At 39.2% G+C, this 6,755-nt stretch overlaps 1 pseudogene; it reads left to right on the top strand.

Moving 5' to 3' along the window:
• Positions 1–5,642: 5,642 nt before the first annotated feature.
• Positions 5,643–6,043, top strand: LOC118636572 (annotated as a pseudogene).
• Positions 6,044–6,755: the final 712 nt, after the last annotated feature.

Here is a 6,755-nt window from a genome sequence, read left to right on the forward strand (position 1 = left end):
GTGATACATTTTCGGGTTTGGCAAATGGGCAAATGATTTCTATTTTTCTCTCTTTTTTTTTTTTTTTTTTTTTTGGCAAGTGATTTCAATGGGAGAAATTATCCTCTGCAAAAAAAAAAAAAAAAATTTTTATAAAAATAACGAGAGGTCTGGAACCCACTTCTACGGAGGCACTCTCTTTTGGTGTGAGCCTCTGAGCGGCCTTTCATGCAGGTGGCACATGACGTCACTCAGCCCCAGCTGTTCCTTATTAACTCAGCTTCTCAGTGAAAGATACAGCCTTTTACAACTTGACTTTTTAAAGAAGAGAGCCCATTTTGCAAATCAACCAAACACATTAAGCACAGTCAGACGGCTGCATTTCACAAATATGAATTAAACAAAGAAACCCTATGTCTTCACAGCCTCCACTAAAAAGACGTGGATTGATTTGAAGTGCTGAAGGACACCAGGCTTGGTGGAAAAGCATCCCTGTTTTGTTACCCTAAAGGAAATGCCTGCCAAACCAACTGCACCTCCAGTGGGTCAAAGCTCGAGAATCACCCAGAAGCCTATAACCTTCATCGAGGCCTCAAAACCATCTCCAACATGAGCAGACTTTGTAAATATCTTCTTTGCCTGCTCATGATGTGTAATTAGGCCCTGGCCATGGGGCTAAGAGGTGGAGAAGAAAAGCCAGGACGCCTGCAGGCTGCCACTTGAGTTCACAGCAAAATGACAGACAGCATGCGTGATCCAAGGGAAAGAATCTGACAGTCACACTTCAGTCTTTCAGCAACATTTTTTTTTACATGGGGAGACTGTAGCATCAATAGTGTCATCTTCTAATAGAAAGGACAACTACATAAAATGCATAATTGCCCGTCTAAATGACTTGTTATTTTGACTGCCTGTTTTAAAATGTCTGTAATTGCTTCCAATGAGACTTGGAATAAATGATAAGTCAGCACAGGCAATCAGTGGTGGAGACATAGCATGGCTTTGGAAAACTTAGTACAGATTATTTTGTCATGTGTCAATTTCCACCAATTTCTGATTATGAGCACAAGGCATTTGCACTGCTTTACTGGGTATTTCTTCCAACTTGTCCCACTTCAGCAACAGAAAGAGTATCACATGTAGGTGTATAAAAGACAAGGCAGTCTATTTTCAAAGGCAATGAGCAGAAACTGGCTAAGCCTGATAAATGAGTTTTAACGAATTTTAGCTCGTGCCAAATCCTGGCTCTTTCTGTAAAACAAAACCAAGTAAGGTAGAACCACACCTCACTGAGAGTTATTGCTATCTCTCCAAATGAACTTTTTTTTCTCCCTCATATGCTTGTTTGCCAAGTCTTCAAATAACAAATCACTTCTTTATAACAAAATTGTCTCCCTGGAATAATAGGCTTCGGTGTGAGTTCTGATAGAGCAATAGCTCCTCTAAATGACAGCAAAGGCTTGCAGCAGGCATGTGAGGCACATCTATTTCAGGGCTTCCCATTAGAGAGAAAAGCAGTTTGGTAAGAAATGAAGTCATTTCCTGACTCATTGGGATGCCATGTTTAAACCACAGCTTTCTGCCTAAGGATACAGAGGTTAGAAAATGTGGCTGAGCCAAAAAGAGATGAATCACCCCTCGCAGATCCAGGAAACCAACTTTTCAAGGTCCTCCACATGCCACTAGAACGTATTAGCTAGAGAAAAAGGCTAAGGAGAGCCTTCACCCATTCCTTCCATAGTAAAGAAAAGGTTTTCCATCCTACACACTTTGTTAAAGCCAATTCCATAAATGATCCCTTTAAGTATAATGACCTTTTTAAGTGTAGATGTATTAAAAACAGATCAAAGTTTAGACATTACAAACATCAGGAGATGGGGAGAAGATGATTCAAAGCCTATTGATTTTGTATGTTCTAAAATAAGTGAGTCAAAGTACCAAAAAAAAAAAACAAAAAAAAAACTAATTTTGGGTGGATAATATACAATAATTAAGTAAGGATTCTAAGGACTTATTTTACTAATAAAATGTTTAATATTCAGTCATGCAATGTTGGTGGGAATGCAGACTGGTGCAGCCACTATAGAAACATTATGGCCCTGGCCGGTTTAGCTCGGAAGTAGAGCATCAGCCCACGGATCAAAGAGTCGTGGGTTCGCCCTGGCCAGTTTGGCTCAGCGGTTAGAGCGTCGGCCTGCGGTCCGGAGAGACCCGGGTTCGGTTCCCGCTAAGGGCACGTACTTTGGTTGCAGTTTGTCCCCGGCCCTGGTTGGTCGTGTGGGTGGCAGCCACTCGATGTGTCCCTTCACGTCAATGTTTCTCTCTCTCTCTCCCTTCCTCTCTCTCCCTCCCACTCTATCTGTACAAAAAATGGAAAAATATCCTCGGGTGAGGATAAAAAAAAAAAAAAAAAAAAGAGTCGTGGGTTTGATTCTAGTCAAGGGCATGTACCTCAGTTGTGGTTCAGTCCCCGGCCCTAGTCAGGGTCATGTGGGAGGCAACCAATCAATGTGTCTCTCTCAGGTCAATGTTTCTCTCTCTCTCTCTCTCTCTCCCCCGAGATATAAATGGAAAAAAAAAATATCCTCGAGTGAGGATTTAAAAAGAAAACCATATGGAGGGTCCTCAAAAAATTAAAAATGAAACTGCCTTTTGACCCAGCGATTCCATTTCTGGGTCTATATCTGAAGAAACCCAAAACACTAATTTGAAAGAATTTATACACCCCTATGTTCACTGCAGTGTTATTTACAATAGCCAAGATGTGGAAGCAACCCAAGTGCCCATTAATACATGAGTAGATAAAAATAAGTTGTGATAAAAAAATTAAAATAAATAAGTTGTGGCATATATATATACACACACACACAATAGAATATTACATGGCTATTAAAAAAAATGAAATTTTACCATTTGTGACAGCATGGATGTACCTAGAGGGTATTATGTTAAGTGAAATAAGTCAGTCAAAGAAAGACAAATACCATATGATTTCACTTACATGTGGAATCTAAAGAACAATATAAATGAACAAACAAAACAGAAACAGACTCATAGACACAGAAAACAGACTGATGGTTGTCAGAGGGGAGAGGGAATTAAGGGCCCTGGGTGAAAGGATTAAGGCATAGGGATTAGGTGAAGGGATTAAGCAGTACAAATTGGTAGTTACAAAATAGTCATGAGGATGTAAAGTATAGCATAGGGAACAATATTGTAATAACTATGTATGTGCCAGGTGGGTACTGGACATATTGGGGGGTACACTTTGTAAACTATATGACTGAAACGCATACAAAATAATATGGAATGTAAACTTTAATTTAAACAATATTCAGGCCCTGGCCGGTGTTGCTCAGTGGTTAGAGTGCTGGCCTATGCACGAAAGGGTTGTGTGTTAATTCCCGGTCAAGTGCACACACCTGGGTTGCAGGTTTGATGCCGAGCTCCAGTCAAGGCACGTTCGGGAGGCAACCAATCCATGTGTCTCTCTCACATTGATGTTTCTCTCTCTGTGTCTCTCTCTCCCACTCTCTATAAAAAAATCAATGGGAAAAATACCTTCTGGTGAGGATTAACAAAATATACATATATTCAGTCTCATTAGTAATTAAAGATAAATTCTATAAATTTAAAATAACAAGATATCCTTTTCACTTATCAAGTTAGCAACAGTTAACAAAATAAAGGGGGGATGGATGTTACTCACAGCTAGTGAGGGACTTGGCTCAACTTCCTGGAAGATGACTGGGCAACACTTAGCAAAATCTTTTAAAATGCTCATACTCCTTAACCCAGTAATTCTGCTTCTATAAGCTTATCTTTTTTTTCCTTTTTCTTTTTTTTTTTTTTTTTTTTTTTTTGAGGTATAACATTTTTTAAGGTATACAACATGTTGATTTGATACACTTGTGTGTTGGGAAATGATTACCACCTTAGTGTTAGCTAACACCTCCATTAGGTCACATAATTACCATTTCTTTTTTGTGGTAAGAACATTTAAGATCTATTCCCTTAGGATTGAGAAGTACAAATTGGTAGTTACAAGACTATAGAAAATAGAGTCAATAATATTGTAATAACTATATATGGAACCAGGTGGGAACTGGCAATATCAGGGGGAACACTTTGTAAAGTATATGATTGTGTAACCACTATGCTGTGCACCTGAAACTAATATAAAATAATATTGAATGTAAACTTTAATTGAAAAAAGATCTAGTCCCTTAGCAACTTTCAAGTATATAATACAGTATTGTTAACTATAATCACCATGCTATACATTAGATCCCCAAAAGTTATTCAATTTATAACTAGAAGTTTGTACCCTTTGACCAACATCTCCCCATTTTTTCTAGCACTACCACCCACAGCCCCTGGTAACTAGGGTAGAATACTCTGTATGAATTTGACTATTTTAGATTCCACATGTAAATGATATCATACAGTATTTGTCTTCCTTGGTCTAACTCATTTCACTTATCATAACACCCTCAAGGTCGATCCATGTTGCCGCAAATGACAGGATTTCCTTCTTTCTCAAAGTTGAATAATATTTGTGTGTGTGTGTGTGTGTGTGTGTCACATCTTCTTTTTTCATTCATCTAGGAATCTGTCTTAAAGCAATAATCTGATATTTGTATAAATAAATAAATAAAAAGATATATCCACAAAACTATCATTATAATACTATTTATAGTGGAAAACATGAAAAACGACTTAATATCAATAATAAATAAATAACAGTATTATTGTAAAACACTAATATGGTGGAGCATTACACAACCAATTTGAACTATACTTAGGGATTACCTGTAATAGTAAGGAATTGTACCAATGAAAAAAGCATTGTGGAAAACTAATATACAGGAAGTTAAAATATTCAAAGGAATTCCTAATTGGGTATCACGCTAGAGAATGGGCTGGAAGAATTTTCTCCACTTTAATTAATTAATTTATTTATTTACTTACTTATTGTTAACCCTCACCCAAGGATCCAACCTGGGACCCTTCAGTGCACGAGTGGATGCTCCAACCACTGAGCAACACTGGCCCTGGTTCTTCTCCATTTTAAATATACCAAGTCATTATTGATGTCATAGTAGTGTATTCACACAGTGAAACTTTGAAAACCTAGTGGTATTTCTTGATGAACTTGAGTCAATACGTGTCTGCATAAACTTCTCAAAGAAAACTGGAGCTGAGCTATCTGCTGGCTGACCCTGCTCCAGGTTCCTGAAAGACTACAGGCAATAAGGAGAGGGCAGTATTGGGAACAGTCAGTCTGTAGACTGGCCAGGGGATATAGCCACGCTTTCCGGAAGACTTGTACCACACTCCAGTATTTCCATAGATGCTAAAACTCCCCCGAATAGATGCTTATTGATTCTTGGCTAATTTCTTACAGAATATTAAATATTGGATGGAGATGGGAGGAGGGGTATCAGAGAAAAGTATATAGAAACAGAGACCAAATCCAGAGAAAGAAGCCAATTGGGTGAAGAAGAAAGATCCAAGAAATGTAGAAGAAAAGAAAGAATAGGAAGAGGAGTAGAGAACAGTGAAGTAAAATTTCCTCAAAACTATAGTAAATTATTTTATGAATTAAAATAAATAGTTACCTCTTTCCATCTGTGGCTGCCACCTCCAGAGGAGCTGTCGTAATGTCTGCCCACCTGCAATGGATGGTGGTGTGAAACTGCTCCAGCTTCCTGATCAAGAGGAAAAGGCTGCCAGACAGCACCAAACTCAATCATCAGAAGGCCCCCAACTTCCATTACATCAGGTTGACTCACCACAAGACATGCAGCTGGCTACGACGACAAAGGTGTGGTGGGCGTCATGAAGTGATGACAGGACCAGCAAAAGCCAGCCACCTCCTATGTGCAGACCACAACCAACAAGAACACCTTGACCACCTTGAGCAGCATCTGGCACGTGATCTGCAAGAACAAGTACTGGCTGGATCAGTGCATGGCCGCCATGTTCACAGCCAGTGCCATCCTGCGCAACCAGAAGCCTGTGATGGTGAAGAGGAAGTGCCTGCCCCACCAAGAGCTCCTGAGCACACCCTCCCCCCAAAGTAATAAAGGTGTCAGCTGACTTTCCTCAGTATTTTAAAATTAAAAAATGGAGTTAATATTTCAAAACATATTTCTTTTTTTTTTTTTTCATTTTGCAATTCTTTATTAGTTGGAAACTGCATGAAAGGTAGGTCTTTAAAGAAACATACCACAGTATATTGTGTGTGTGTGTGTGTGTGTGTGTGAATTTTTATTTATTTTTTTGTTACAGATATTTTACCTTTTTACCCCATTGGCGCCCCCCACCCCATCCCACCTCCGCCCTGTCCCCGGCTTAGTTGTCCATGTCCATTGGTCATGCATACATGCATATAAGTTCTGTGGTTTATCTCTTCCCACCCTCCCACCCCCCATCCCCTCTTCTGAGGGATGTCAGTCTGTGCCCTACTTCCATGTGTCTGGGTCTACTGTATTCCTCAGACTGTTATGTTCATTATATTCCGTATATAAGTGAGATCATGTGGTATTTGTCTTTTTCTGCTTGGCTTCTTTCACTTAGGATAATACTTTCCAGGTCCCTCCATGTCTTCTCAAAGGATAAGAGATCTTTCTTTCTTACCGCTGCATAGTACTCCATTGTGTATATGTACCACAGCTTTTTTATCCATTCGTCTACTGGTGGACACTTGGGCTGTTTCCAGATCTTAGCTATTGTAAATAGTGCTGCTATGAACATGGGGGTACATATATTCT

The sequence above is a fragment of the Molossus molossus genome, unplaced genomic scaffold, assembly GCF_014108415.1.
Source record: "Molossus molossus isolate mMolMol1 unplaced genomic scaffold, mMolMol1.p scaffold_m16_p_2, whole genome shotgun sequence".
NCBI lineage: Eukaryota > Metazoa > Chordata > Mammalia > Chiroptera > Molossidae > Molossus > Molossus molossus.